Source organism: Cyanistes caeruleus, chromosome 5, assembly GCF_971803275.1.
Source record: "Cyanistes caeruleus chromosome 5, bCyaCae1.hap1.1, whole genome shotgun sequence".
In the NCBI taxonomy this organism is placed as follows: Eukaryota; Metazoa; Chordata; class Aves; order Passeriformes; family Paridae; genus Cyanistes; species Cyanistes caeruleus.
Genome location: NC_141705.1, coordinates 74,972,134 through 74,987,955, shown reverse-complemented (window position 1 = coordinate 74,987,955; position 15,822 = coordinate 74,972,134). Strand labels below are relative to the sequence as shown.

Here is a 15,822-nt window from a genome sequence, read left to right as displayed (position 1 = left end):
CTTAGTGATTTGTATCTTATTAACACATTTGAATTGTGTGCTTAGATCCAAGCCTCTTTCCTTCAGGATCTCTAATGTCTCGTTCTGTCAGCTGCTGCCTGGAGAAAGAGACCAACCCCCACCTGACTCCAGCCACCAAGATGAGCCTGGGCAGAAGGCAGGAAGGTGATTTTAGTTTTTGGAGTATTGCTAACTGCTGAGGGAGCTCCCTGTCCTTTTTCTTCATCTTTCACTGTTCCCCTGTCCTGCTGAGAAGGGCAGTGAGGATGGCTGACTGACAGGCAACGCTAACCCACAACAGATCCATCTATAACTCTGTTTCTAAAAAAACAGCGCCAAACAAGCAACAAAACCCCACACCTCCAAACAAAAAAAGCTGCTACTGAAAATGTAAAAAAAAAATGTAGCAAGAATGATGGCAATCACTTCTATTTCCTTTTCAGAAGGAAATTAAAATGGTGCTGTTTAGAAATGCCAAATAAAATGCCTCCAGCATTTTAAATAAGACTTTAAAATATTACATTAAAATTAGCATTTTTCACGTTTCTTTTCTAAAAAAGAAAACACTGAGACTCAAAATAATTACTATAAATAAAATATTAAAGAGGAATCATTTTTATTGCATTGCCTGCATTAGCAATGTAATAACTTCTTTTGAAGAATGCCATTACCTCTAGTAAATATTTAGTTCCTGTGCTTACACAAATCCAAACTGACTTTATCTGAAATCAGTTGGACAGCCAAAGGCAGTAAACTGTTGATGCACGTGATAAATGGTATGTAATTATTTAGGCATCTTAGTACAAATCCATTTCCAAATAAAGCAAAGAGCACTCAGTTATGGAGATGCTACAAGTCATCATTTGGGGCTGGGTGCAGGAATCACTAACTTCAATCTTGGGCACCAGATGGAATGCAGATGTCTAAATGCAGGAGTTTGGTATTCTTGAAGCTGCTGTTAGGACAGAGAGAGGACATGAGTAATGCCATGACAGCAATTTTCTTTCCTCTCTTTCCCTTCTTTGCACAGACCTCCTTGCATTGTGGAGATGAGTTAAATCATGGAAGACTAATTTAGGAAAGCAGCCAGGTAGCCACAGTCCTGCTGATGCTGGTGTATTCTGCTCTTTGGTTAAAATAAATGAACATCCTTCCCCTGTGACAGAAAATCCTGGGAGCCACTTATCTGGCTAAAGATTTGTTTAAGTTTTCATCTTAAAGGGAAAGGCAAAAGGGAAGAGAGTTTTCTAGTGCAAAGTGCTGAGAGGGTAAGGAAGGATTCTTTCCACCTTTGGAAAAGTGCAGACTGACAGTAGTGGCAGAGCAGATGCATCTCTGTTTAGGAGACAGGAGTGTTGTCCCATGCGTGCAGAACCGGTTTTAACCTAGTGGTTCAGTTTTAATTCGTGCCTCCATCTAGCTTTGCTGTTTTTCTATTTAGAGAGTCAGTGGAACAGTTCTATTACTGTGTTGCTTTTGAAAATGGGAGGAGAAAAATGGACTATAACTATCGTAACAGTCTAAAATTACTTATCTTGATAAATTCTTCCAGTCCTTTACTCAAAATCAAAGCCTTTTCAAACCAGTTACAAGTCACTGTAGCCATATGGGTTAGATCTGGTTATGCTTTGATGGTCTGGAGAAGATTATGTTCAGAGTAGCTTTTGTGTGTTCTTTCACTCTGCCATTTGTGAGTGAATATTCATAGATCATTTCCTTTCAAATATTTACTGGGTTGTCTGTTTTCACATTTCAAGTCTTCATTTGAAATAAGCAAGATAATTTTGAGAAAACATTCTGATTAGAGCCAGAAGCTATAAGTATTTCACTGTTTAATAAAATAGTGCTGCAGGATGTAAATGATTAAATGGAACATGTTTTAGATACTTTAAATGACATAACTTAAAATTACATATTCTTTCACACTGAGAGATGGAACAAAACCTTGATATATTGAAACCCTTATTTTTTGTTTCTTGGTGACTGAAATGATTTCTTTTTTTTTTTCCTCCTTTTTTCTCCAGTGGGATTCTGTAGGAAATGGCCCTCCTTCACTGAAAGCTAAAATACAGGGATTAAGCTGTTAAGAAAAGAGGTAGGTAACTTGGTTTGCAGTTTTATCTTCAGCATATGGACTGATTGTTTAAAGAATGATGCAGTCTCTTTAATTATCTTGAAAGATCATAAAGAAATCATAAGTAATACAGCTGAAAATCTGAGGCATTAGGGTCAGGTAATATGACTTAGGAGTATTGTGAATGCAAGTCAAGTCTCATTGTACTTCCCCTTACTGAAAAGGTCAAGAGTGATTTTTGTTTAAAATTCTGAATGCTTTCTATTTGAATAAAGAAAACAGGAAATTAAAGATATAAAATAAATTATAGTTAATGCAAAACAGTTAAAATGTATGTTTTCCTTCAGTGCTGTAAAAAGGTTTGTGTGGCAAGAACAATATTTTCAGAGTTTATTGCATCTGTATTCAATTTCTGCTGTTTTCCTTTCTGAAATACAAAGCTCAGGCTGCATTACTGTGCTGTGAGAATTTCATCAAAATTGAATGCAGCTATATATTTGCATCTTAGCAGTCTGGGAAGGAGGGTCACACGTTTACAATAAGTACAAAGCACTTTGATGTTCTCTTTTGTCCCTGAGAAGAGGGCAGACTGTGTGAATGGTTTTGATAGCTTTTTCATGACAAGCTTATGTGAAACTAAACTGCAGACCCTGCTTTGAAGCAACAATGAGGGAACATAGATTTCCAGTTAAAAATGAGAAGATGAAATAAGCAAAAATAGAAATATAGGTAGAAAAAAGAAAAAAGTAGATTAAGCAAAGCAGATAAATACATAAATAAGATTAATTTGTGACTTGGGATCCTGGACATTGATTGTGGCTTTCTTATGTTCCTGGGAAATTTTTTTTGAAATGCTACTGAATGAACTCTTTCTGTGTTGGGGTTGCTTTATTTCTTCTTTTTAAATCTGGTGGGCCATTTGCTTTCAAAATCCCAAGCCCAGTCCTGATATTATGTTCCCAGCTGGAGTTTCTATAATAACCTGAGACTATTTCCTCTTGGAATACAAGTACATATGTCGTGGTCATGTTTTGATAATACATCTCTACAACTAATGTTCAGAGGTTATTTGCTGCCCTTACTGTCATCTTGTTTGCAAGATGACAAATGGATAAATTAAATTATATGGATTCTCTGAAATCATATGTGATTTTTCAAGTGGTATTTTGACATTAACTTGTAAAATTACTAGTGGAGATTAATTATAAATTACCACCAAGAATTGTGAAATAGATAATTTGTCCACTAACCGGGAGAAACCTAGAAAAAAATATGTTTTGTTTTTAAAAGAACGGTCTTTTACTAAATTAATCTAGTTAATATCTATTAAATACTGTACAAGGTTTAAAAATATTGTGTGCATAGAAGAGAATGTTGTACATTCCTTACTTAAAATGATATTGGCCATTGAATAGTTTAACAGCAAAAAAAAAGCACACCCTTTCTATCCTAATCTGCTACATTGGAGTCTGGGGGAAAAAAAAAAGAAAAAAAAGAAAAAAAGGTAGAGGTAGATTATAAAGAACAGCTGCTAAATACCTTCACTTTATCTCTCAATTCTTTGAGGGATGGGCAGACAGAACCAGACAGAGAACTGTAAGGTAGTCTTCGGGATATTACAAAGACAATCATAAGACAGATGGCAGCACTTCCCTGCACCTGCCTTAGACAGATGAGCAGCCTTTCTTTGGATTTTTTTTGTATTTATTTAGAGTAAGATGTCTGGAAACTCAATTGTGTTTGACTTTGGCTTTTTAATGCTACTGGTTATAAGACACAGACATTTTGGTAATTTCACTAAGGTCATCAGAATTATGTCCTTGCATCAGCAGAATATGATTTAAATATTTAAACTCCAGAAACTCTTGTTAATCTCTTTTTTAGGTTTTTATTTGCCCAGCACATTGTAGTAATTACACAAATTTTGTATACTGGTGACTTGGAAGAATTATTAATTCATATTTCATAACCTTACCTCTGTTAAGATGAATGGACCCTGGCAGAAGGAGGAAAAGCATAGAATGAATGGATCAGAAAATCTTTGCTGTAACAGTAGTATAGGTAAAAATAAGTAGAATAGAAAGGCAAATGTAGGACTGAAGACATGAGTCAGAATCATGCAAATGAACAGATGCCCTGCAATCAATATAAGAAGAAATGGGTATTTAATTAAACAAACAAACAAAAAAAAGTAGATCCAGCTAAAAATAACATCTGCAAAATTTATTTTGTGGTATCAGAGCAGCAGGTGCAGTTATGTGGCAATAACTTAACTCTGCTTTGAAGGTATCTTGCAAAAGCCAGATTGTGACAGCACTACTTCATCTGTCATGTATCCTGCTCCAAAAGTGGTCCCGTTAGCTTCAGTTGAACTCATGCTATGTTTCTGGTGATTTTAAAGGAAATAGTTGTTGCTGAACAAACTTGAGTATTAGACATGCCAGTTAGAATGGGCAGGACTGAGATCTTGCAGGTCCTCATATTTTTTACTTTCAACATTGCTGTTACTGCCCCACAGAGCAGGGAGAATAATCTTGAACTTCAAAAGATATGCATCTAAACTATTTCCACTATTGGAAAAATGAAACCAGCCAGACTTTCTTAACTGTAGTTCCTGCCACTTCATATCATTTAGGTGAAAAATTTTAGATGTACTTTTTTTTTGTCCCCTCACTAGAAGCTTCAGCCCTTTTCTTGTAAAAATAGAATATATCCAAATGAAAATGAAGGAATTGATCTTCTACACTACTGATGCTGGATGTACTTCCCTGAAATCAACATCAAGACCATGGGAAGCTGTAGAGACTCTTAATTCTGTGGGTTGTTTGTCGAAAGAAGCCCAGTGATGAAGAGTTTTGTCCTTGAGTTTGAAAGGAGGAGAATACAAGTTTAGTGAAGTACTTTCCTCTCCTAAGGAGGGGTATGTGATTTCCCTTTGAGCTCTACAGCAGCATTAGAATGGACCAGTGGTGGAACTGGATTTCAGGTGATGTGTGGTAGATCACAAACCTCTGTTAAATTGTGAGATGGTGAAGCATGCTGGTGGGACTGGCTAACAAAAGGAGTAGAGAAGTGAGCCAAAAGAAGCAGCTGACAGAACGTGTGGCAGTAGCAAACAGGTAAAGCCAGTGTTTGCTGCACTCCTTGCTCCAGAGGATTTTAGAAACACTCTAAAAGCAAGGTCTCACCTTCTTCACTGAGAGGCCCTTGGAACAGTCTCAAACTGCAGTCCCAATAGTAAGAGTTGGAGAATAAAACAAGAAAATGAACTGTAGCAAATCTAAGGTTAGCATACTATTACCTTAGAGTCCTTGGAAAACTAAGAAATTAAGTGACTGAGCGAATGGCTGTGTAGCATGACCTTGCACTAAATCAGCCCTGATTTCAAGGGAATAAAAGGTGGTGACTGCAAATACTGGTTTTATTTGACTTTGTGAAGAAAGCTTATATGATGCAACTAAAAGTCATGCAGAATTACACTGTTCATAAATGCAAAGTAATGAATGCACTTAAGGACAAGTGATATATATGCAATGCTGGTCTTTAATTCAGTTCTCAGCAGTTAGGAAAGGCAGCTCAGAATTATATTAAAAAAAACAGATAAGACCCAGAGCAGGAAAGAACAGAGGTGTGGAAGAGGTGAAGTTCTTAAAAGAAAGATGGAACTGACTCCTCAAATGACAAAAAACTGGTGAGGTGAAATATGATGGAGATTTAAGAAATCATGAGAGTATAGAAAAGGTGAATGGGGAGTGATTGCTCACTGTTTCTGACAATGCTGGTTCTAAAAGGTGCCCAATGCCATTATTCAAGCAGCAGTTCTAAAGTGGAAAAATAATATCCCTCTTCCCCCTTGGGGAGAGGTTAGTCATTTAAACTTATGCTTTCTAGAGGTAGGGAGTCCAAGAGAATAAGAAAAAAAATGGAAAATCCAGTGTCCATTAGCAACTGTAAAACATCTTCCCTAAAATAGATTGTCAGAAGCTTGTACAGTATTGGAGGGAGGGGTCTTTCTCCTGGCAGATATTGCCTGTCACACTTATGTTCTTTTCCTGAACCCCTGTGAGTAACCTGTCGTTGGAGGTCAGGTAACAGGGTAAGTAAGCCTTTGCTCTGATGATGTAGAAGGATTTCTCCATTCATAGATTGTAACTCTACTTTAAAATGTAGGTGTCCTGAAGAAAAAAGTGCAACAAATTTCTTATTCAGGGCAACTTTTAGAGCTGATGGAAAGAAGTTGTTCAAGTCCACTTTGAAGAAAAGGAAGGCCTGGCCTTCAGCAGTATGCATAGATCTAATAGTTTTGGCTCTCTGTTGATATTTTGCTCTGTAAGTGCCTGAATTACTTTGGTAACTGCATATGCTGTGAAACTCTGTGACAAAATGGAGCAAAAGCTGAAATTAAAGCTCTGCAAATTGCCTGGCAAAGGCAGGGACCTTGTTTACTGAGTTTGAATGCTTAGACCTGGCAGCCCTGAGCATCTCTGATCCAGATGAAATTGATTCACAGTGAGCCTGAACCATGCTGGTTATGACAGAGAAACTGGGATCAGTGTGTAAGTGCATCAGCTTTTAAAAGGTACTGCAGCGTTAGGAATAGGCACCAGCTGATCAAAATTCTTCAAACCCAGTGGAGTGCTCCGTCATCTAAATGGTAGCTCAGTGCCCAATGTAATTTGTAGCTTTATCCCTGACTTCTAAATATCTATTTCTCTAATTCTCTCCGTTTAAACCTGTCTCAGCATAAATTGAAAGAAAAAAAAAAATCTCTCAGTGCTGTTACTTTCTTTTCTTGTCTTCAATGGTGATTCAGAATACCTGAACATCAATCAAGTTGATTGCATCCAATCCTTAAATTTCCTAAAAGTTTAAGTTCTGGTAAAGCTGATATCTGAGAAAGATTTTCAAAAATTATCTCTCTGTCAACTCTGTCTTCTGTAGAATGGCTTGTCTGTGAACTTCAAAAGAAGAAACTCTCTTAAATATCTAGTGTTCTCTGCTTGTCAGTGACCTGTTTGCATCTGTGACTACATGTCTGCTGTCACTCTACCCAGCTATATCTGAGAAATGATTTTCCCTGTAGTCTTCCATGCAGCTCCTCCCAATCCTCTGTAATGATTCTATGAGATCATCTGATGGCTCTATTATTATGGTAGGGATTTCACTATTATTAGGCTTGGGATAGCCAAAGATAACTATTAGAATGAAAAGACATTCTCAGTGTTAAAACAGCAGAAAACTGTAGTGGCATCAGGTATATCAAGACTACTACTATCACCTGGATTTGCACTGGCATAAAAAAACTTCTCTTTCTGGTTCTAAAATTTGTTAATGGACTGTAAACACAAGAATTCTAAATTATTCTATTTTCTTTTTTTTTAGAAAATTTTCTCTCTGTGTACAATTCACATGTGTTTAGCTATTGCATACTAATTTTTTAAAACATGTTTATATAAGTGGTCTTAACTTAAGTAAATTGAAGTTTTTCACTTTATTTCACAAAAATCATGTAATTTTCCTCTGAATTCTGTGCTTTGCTGTTACAATAGTTACAAAGCCTATTTTCCTGAACTTATGTGCTAAGTCAGGATTTTGCATAGAAGCCTACAGAATAAAAGTTAAGTACAGCTTTATGCTAACATGCAATTAGTTTGCAGTCTTAATGTTGAGGTAATACTTCAAAAGGAAAAAGTAGAATCAAAGAAAATACCATAATGATGGAAAAACTGAACAGAGTATAATTAATTATATTTTGTTTTGCCTAATGGTACTAAAGACATGTAATATTTCATATATTGGTTCTATTGTTCTCTGGCTTCAACAAGGATGTAACTTTGTAGTAATCTTTAATTTCTTTAATTTACTTTCTGATAGCTATATCAAGATGCCTATGTTTCCTTATTTTCTGAACTAAACAACTAAAGAATATTTTTTAATTGATGGAAGATATACTGAAAAAAAATTATTTAAGTCATTATTATCTACTAATGAAAAACAGGTAAAATACTTGAAATACATGCCTTTTCTAACTAAGGTCTGCTTTTATATAATGATATTTTTTGAAACATATTTCAAATATGTTTCAAAACACATTTCAAAGACATAACAAATTTTTTTCCTTGATGCCTGTTTTGTGTTTTTCAAGTGTGAATTTTTTTTATAAATGACACTGAATAGTTCTTTGAGAAAAACACACTTTATTCATATGTCGGCATTAAAATTATGTAAAGTTCATCCTTAGGATAGCCAGTCTTATTAATTCAGTAATAATAGATGACATAAGTTCTTATTCATCAGAAAAATGGATTTAGATATCTGTCTGTATTCACCAATTCTTCTATTTATTATTCTTTTTTATTCAGTTGAGGAGGAGTAACTTAGACCATCTGAAGCAAACTCTATTAGTATACAGTAAGCAGTACTACTGTTTAAGTTTGGTTTTGGTTTTTTTTGTTTGTTTGTTTTAAAATATTATTTTCTTTATATTTTATTTTTAATATTTATATATTTATATATATATATATATAATATTATTTAAATATTTATATTTTCTTTTCTTTATATTTCTTTATGCTTGCAGAGGCACCCAACAGACCAACAAGTTTAAAGCTGATGTAAATTTTTCTTAGTTTTTCCTCCCATAGTTTCTTCCTTAGGAAGGAGCTGTGGAGCTCTACAAATTAAGTGAGAGCAGAAGTCATGGAAAGCAAGTTTATTTCTTAGGCGGGTGTGAGCTACTAGTGCTGTGGTGGTATATAAACCTGTTCCTTCTTATAAGGAATGCTTTTATCTGTCTGAAGAATTTTTAGAAGCCGGGAGTTGATCAGAGAGGTAGCTGGTGGCCCTCGCAGTTAAGTGTCACTGTTAGGGTGTTTGTGGAGCTTCCCGCTGAGCTGTGCGAAAGTTGTGTGCACCTCTGAAGGTAGGAACTTGTTAACACCTGGCCCTGCTGAATGGTCCCTCACACAGCAAAAGGACAAAGGTTTGTGCACCCCTCCATTGAGGCTGGTGAAAAATCAATTTCCCACTTGTCACACAATGGTCTGTAGCTGTGATATATAGCTGAAAACCTCAGCACAATATCCAGAAGGGGATATTTGTGTCCCCTGATGTCATTCCGGTCGCTAGGAGCAGGTGCCAACGTGTGCAATTGTCCCCACGTCCCTCTTCATCCTTAGCTTGTCCTTTATCTTGACTGGTAAGAGGTTCTCAGGGGCAGGAATACATCCAACATTCCTGACTCCCAGAGAGAGCTCTGGCCAGGAGTGTTTCTCTATGAGGCCTCTGCCAAGCGGGACATCCCCACATTTCCTGCCTTCATGTTCTGCTGTCCCGTCCTGGCCCAGCTCAGGAGGCACTCAGTAGCTCTCAGGGAGGTGAAGAAACACAACCTACTGAGTTTGTGGTAGAAATACTGCCGTGTCCTTCTGTGGTCCATATCCTGACGTGCCTGATCCGTGGAGCATGGAATCTTGCCGCCTTTCCCCGTGTTGTTTGCCATTTTCACATACAGGCATATTATCTACACACATACTTGTGCCCAGGAAGCAGAGAAGGAGAAGAAAGATTACTATATCTGACCAAACTATATTCACATTGAGGATTGTTCTGCTTTAAATAAAATACTTCTCACAGAGGTTGACCTCTGCTTTTAATCTAGAGTTGTTTGTTCATACGTTTCTGTGATCTTGTGATCTTTCAAGAACTTCTACATTTCTTTCCCTTTAGCTAAGAATAAACATTTGTTCTCTTCTTTTAGTAATGATATAGGAAAAAAAATAACATTATATATTTATTAATTTATACTAAATCCTGGATTTATTTTAGGCCTAGGCCTACAAAATGAATCAGGCAGCAGATGTTGCTTTTTTGTCGGTAACTAAAAAGTAGGAGCCAGGGTGAATGACTACAAGAGGTGAAGAGGTAGAATTAACTACAGATTTTATCTGTCTTTCTTCCTACCCCCTCAAGCTATTTCTGTTTGTATGGTCACAGGCCTATAAAAGTGTAATGGAACACTGCCCTGAGCTATAGCATTTCATAGCTATACGTTACATTTGCATTACCAGCTAAGAAGAAATTTTAAAAACTAAAAGATTTAATAGCATGTTACTGAAAGGCAGAGTTTAAAACACAGTGGATATGTTTGTAATCTGTATTTTAAAATAAGCTGACTTGTTTGTACTATGAAGAATCTTCAAATTAATTGAAGAGAATTTTCACTGGAAATATATTAAAATTGTTGGTATGTTCAGTAATTTAGTAACTATATCTACCTCTAAATTCTAATCAATTCTGTAAAATGCTTTTATTATACAAAAGCTTCTAAATACACTTTGTCAAATGAATACATACCTTTTCTTCTAATCTTTTTGTTCTTTTATATATTTTGAACAATGATTATAGTGCATTTAACATAAAAATATATTAGTAATCATTATGCAGTAAATTATGCAGGTTACAGAATTAGAACTGTTCAGGCAGTGGATTTAAACAAAACTCTTTAAGCATGTATTCATTCACCTTTTAAGATTGTATTTAGTCATGGATTATTACTAGCTGAAGCTTTCGTGCATTCTGTTCTTAAGGCCTATAATTTCCTGCTGATGAAGTTAGCAATTAAAATAAAATTCTAAGGTGTTCACAGAGACAGACTGAAGAGTCCATGATAAGAGTATTTGGTCTCTAAGAATAAATTGCTTTCTTTTTCGAATTGTCTACCAAGTAGCTTTGCGATAGTGATTACATCTATAATTCAACTCCTGTAATGAAGGAGCTAATGTATAACTTGTGTGTGTTCTCTCTCTGTGCAGGGACTGTACCCTATAGAAGGACATGGGATAAATGCAAAGGCTGTATCAGAAATGAGCATCTGCTGCTTCATACAGCAAATGAGATTTTTCACAAAGTTTATCAAAAAAATATGCTGCAGAACCCAGCCACAGCAAACATTTTAAATACAAGCAGTGTTTTCCTGCTTCATGTTGTTTGTCTTTAAATCTTCTTCACGGCCATGGGACTGGTCACCTTGCTGATTCACAGGAGAATCTTGTTTCACTTTTTCATTTCAATGCTCTAATTCTTGGGTAAAGTCAGCTGTTATCTCAGGATGTTCTGACTTGCACCTAATCTGTCCAAGTCCTTATGAATATGTGAAACAAGTGGAGGTTCACCTCTGTACTGAGAGAATTTGCTGAAAGGAGGAAGGAGAACCAAACCCTCTGTGTGTTGATGCTATGTGTCATATTTAGCTAATATAAATAATACAGGAGCAGAATTTACTCCTTGATAAAAAGGAAAGATAAAAAAACAATATGAAAACTATACTTGCCTTGAACTTTGGGTCCATGTTCTCCTGTATGGCAAAATAAATTGCACATGTATGACAATTCTAAAGTAAGAAAGGAAATTGTTTTTTATCTATGCTGAAACAAGGTTTGGTTTTTGGTATATGACCATTTTTCAATTACATTTATAACTTTATTTATGGAATTCAATTTTACTAAATTTATTAAATTTTACAAATACATTTTTTACTGGCTGAACTTTTCAATTATTAATGAAAGTGTGGCTGAGGATTATTCAGTGTTGGATGTTAATTTTAGGAGCTTTTTTATTCTGCTGATACATTTTATCATAATGAGACTGTGCTTTATCTTCAAACCACGTCATTTAGGAAGCATTTTGCTGAGGTCATCCTTGCTTTCTTTAAAGACTACTTAAAAACAGTTCTCTTCAAGCATCTGCAGCTTTGCTCCTAGAACACACAACCTCTCTGCTCTGCATTATGTTCATATTGGTAGATTTTCCCATCTGTTCTTCTTGCACAGCTTCCTTATTCCTTTCTTGCCAGGCATATTTAGAAACTACAGGCATTGAAGCCTCAAGCCAGGCTGTGCTGGCTGGTGACCATCTTCCCTGTAAACCTTGAGCTGGCCATGTTTCATTTTGTTTTGTTTATTTTTCTGCTCCATCCTTGATTCCACCACGAGCTTCAGAGGTTGTACTCCTTCTTTCATCATAGTAGCAAAGAAGGAATCCTGCATTAGGCTTTTATCACTGTTTCTGGTTCTTAACTGTGAGCACCTGCCTCATGACTGAGGCTGACAACAATGAAACTGTTTGGATGGAGTCCCAGTGAAATTAAAAAGTGGAAGGTCACATGACCAGATCAGTGAAATGTTTATAATTCTACCTATTCTTAAAAATGACATGAAAAGAGTGCTCCTTCAGATAGTTTGTTGGTGATTTGAAATTTTTATGCCTGTGCAGAGCTTCTAAAAGTTTACTAGAATTTAAGTTTTAGCATCAAAGAAGGAGGAAAAAGTCTCATGTGTTATAGTTATGATAGAGACCCATGATAAAATAAACTGGAATTTAGGAAAAGTGTTGAGGACTTTTCAGAAGTAGAAAATATTTTGTTTTATATAGTATATTTACATTTAGAGTGATACAATAGTAATCCTGTGTGAGAATCAGTCCTTTGCTTGATTTGTGTAGGAATGCTGAGGATTTTGTGCTGAGACATCCTTTACTTGGTAGTTAAAATATGCCAAAATGCTATCTCAAAACTGACTCAACATACAAAGTAGCATTGTAATTTCTGATTTGTTTTATTGCTTAGAAACCTCTGAATATTCCACTCTTTAATGATGGAAAATGTATAGCTCTTTAGGATTTCTTTATCTGAAAGATGCAACTTTTCCAAAAGTTTCAATTACTAAATAAGTGGGTTTTTAAAAATTCTGTTGATTCTGAAGTGAAGATCATTTTTTCTTGAATACATTAATATTCAGGAAAAGATTTACATTTGTGGTAAGTGCTGAGATTGCACACTCTATAATAGGGTTACAAAACTATTTTCTTATGAGCCAAATGCAATTCTATTCATTTGCAAAAATGAAAGCCATTAAATATTTACAAGAAGAGAGAAAATTGAGATTGAAGAACAGCAAGGCAAGTTTTTAAAGGATTTTGGTGGTTGATTCCAATTACAGCTTTCTAATATAAAATCATAATTTGTGTTGCCAATATATGTAAATTAATCAGGATAATTACATTACGATGATTGAAATGTCCTTTTTATTTTGTTGTCAATTGTTTTGGATCCCTGAAAATAAAATTTGTGTGTGTTTCTACAAAACAGAGACAAGTGTAAATGAAAACTGTCTTTTTTGGATCCATAAATTGCTCTCCTGACTGCTACCAGATGTACTAGAAAAACAGTCAATTTCATTCACAAACAGATCATTGGGAAGAGCTGGTTTGCCTTACTTCTAGATTTAAGGAATATCTTGTCTTACGTGCTGCCTGAGAATGACTTCTATTATAAGCAACCCTTCTGTGGTGAATCTGGTGAGTTAAAAAAAAATAAAGTTACTTTTAGTCAAAGTACTCGAAGATTGAGAAATGGAGAAATAAACTGCCTGCATTGGATTGTTGCTGCTCAGATTGGTGTGTTGGGTTTTTTCAACTAAACATTGTTTTCTTCTATCTAAAAGATTAGGAAAAATGCCTCAGATTGATGGAATTGCCTGTATTTTACATGTTATTGAAGGAAGATATCGTTCAAGTAATAGGCAACTTAGAGTACTCTGAATCAAAGGAGATCCACAAAGAGCTTTGAGAGAAAATGTGGAAAATCATGATTTGTGCAATTAAGGAATTTTTTTGTGAAATGCAGTGAGAAGATAAGCTTTCTTCCTTGAAGATGTTTCAGCATAAAAAGAAATTAAGAGGTTTCCTAGAAGCCTCTAAGTGAAGTACCCCACTTCACCCCCCAATATTTATGTGAAGGATATTTATTATATCCATTATTTTTAGATCCTTTAAGTATGGTGAAACAAGGTAAATTTTATGGAGAGAAATGAAAGAAGAGAGATACATCCATATTCTGCCACCTTTATTGGTTTTGAGTATCATGGGGATAAGGGCAATAGACCTTCACGTTATGGTTAATGAAATACATAAAACGGAGTGTTAAAAGGGTAATGCTTTAAAAAAAATCCCCAACCAAACAAAAAAAAAAAAAAGTGTGGTTCTCCAGCTCCTTTCATTTTAAGAGCTGTAATGCCAAGTGGAAAAAAATAAACTCTTCAAAATATTCAGGCTGGAGCTGACAGGGGAAGAAGGTTTTGGGTGAGCTGTTCAGATGACTCAGCAGGCAGCAGGTAGATTCTAGAGAGCAGGTGGAAGCACTGTCCTGTCTGGCCCTGCACTTGGATGCTCTGGAAATCTGTTTCTAACTCCAGAGGAATGGTTTGGTTTGATTAAAAAAAACAAACAAATAAAAATATAAATAAAAATAACAGAGTATAGGTTTAAGTTTGAATTTATTTGTGTTCACAGCCTGTTTAAAATTTCTACAGGAGTGTGATGATATTTACTAATATTTTTGTGTTAAATATTCCATCATTCATGTTTTTCCTTGGCATTGAGCGTATTGAAGTTATTTTTCTTTCATTGCTTCTTTCTTCACCCAAATGGATTAATTGTTATATACTTTATCCATTTGAAGTTGGTTGTCTAGTCGAATTTAAAGATTCTTACTGTCTCTGTGGCTCAGCAGAGGTTGGTATATTATAGTCATGATAGTTCAGTCTGCATTTTGCTGGAAAAAGAGATTGTAGATAATTAATACTGAGTATATCTTCAACTCCAGAAAAAGTGTAGCATTTTCCAGTAGTAGCACTTGCAGATAAAGGAATTCTTATGTGTATAGGATACTGGTTTACACAGAAGCTTGTTACTTTCACAGATGGTTACAATATTGCTGATTTTTTTTCCTGATAATTATTCATGCATGAATTTGTCAAGCATATGTCATGGAGGATGGTTGTTTTTTCATATTTGTGTATTTGTCCTCCATTGCTAAGGAGAACAGAGGATATATGCCTGTGATAGGGAGGCATTTTGCAGTGGAAAAATTCAATTTGCTTGGTATATACATTATGTGATTTATAGCAAGTTTCATGACAAGTATAGCTACTGGCTTGACTGCTGCTTTAAAAAAAATCAGTTCATTAATCAATATTCATTTTTCATACAAAAACATTATTATTTTTAGGCATCTAAAGGCCATGAATACCCAAGAGTCAACACATTATTAAAGTTGTTGAGTGTCACACTCATCCATTTGCTTCAGTTTAAAGGCTGACAAAAAATTTCTTCTGGAATAACTGGATCAGAATTCAATGTGCCTGTTTGCAACAACAGAACACCCTAATGATAAAGTGCAAGACTATGTAATAGAAACGAATGAAGTGTAAAATAAAATAATAGAATAACATGACAAGCTAAATGCTTTCTGCAATGCAGTATACTTGAAAGTAAGTGCATCATGAAAAAAAAAAAAAAGATACTTTCATGTTTCCTAATTTCACATAGGAGATATTTCTGATTTACCATCTACCTCTTTGAACAATATTTTGTTGCTTATCTGGTTTAGCAGATCTCTGGATCCAAAGTAAAGGATTTAGTAGCCATGGTAGCTTCCATGAAATAAATCTTAACTCAAATATGCAACAGTTCAGGACTAAATATTTTGTGTTTTCTCCTTCAATATATTTGCTATATAATTTGCAGTGAATTTCAACAGTTTCAACAGACAGGCTTAATATCACTCTGAAATTTCAACTTGCCAGCTTATTTCAAGCAGTCAGAAGTGCAACATGTATTTTCTGCACTATGCCATGTTGAGAGACAAGCTTAAGTCTGGCAAAGGTGAGACCAAAAAAACACAGTAGGCG

General features: G+C 35.3%; 1 long non-coding RNA gene across 1 annotated transcript; it reads left to right on the top strand.

The window, feature by feature from the left end:
• The first annotated feature begins 43 nt into the window (after positions 1-43).
• Positions 44-13,221, top strand: LOC147653261 (uncharacterized). Its single transcript, XR_015287247.1, has 3 exons — positions 44-165; positions 2,025-2,095; positions 10,888-13,221. It is a non-coding gene; the product is annotated as an uncharacterized LOC147653261 (long non-coding RNA).
• Positions 13,222-15,822: the final 2,601 nt, after the last annotated feature.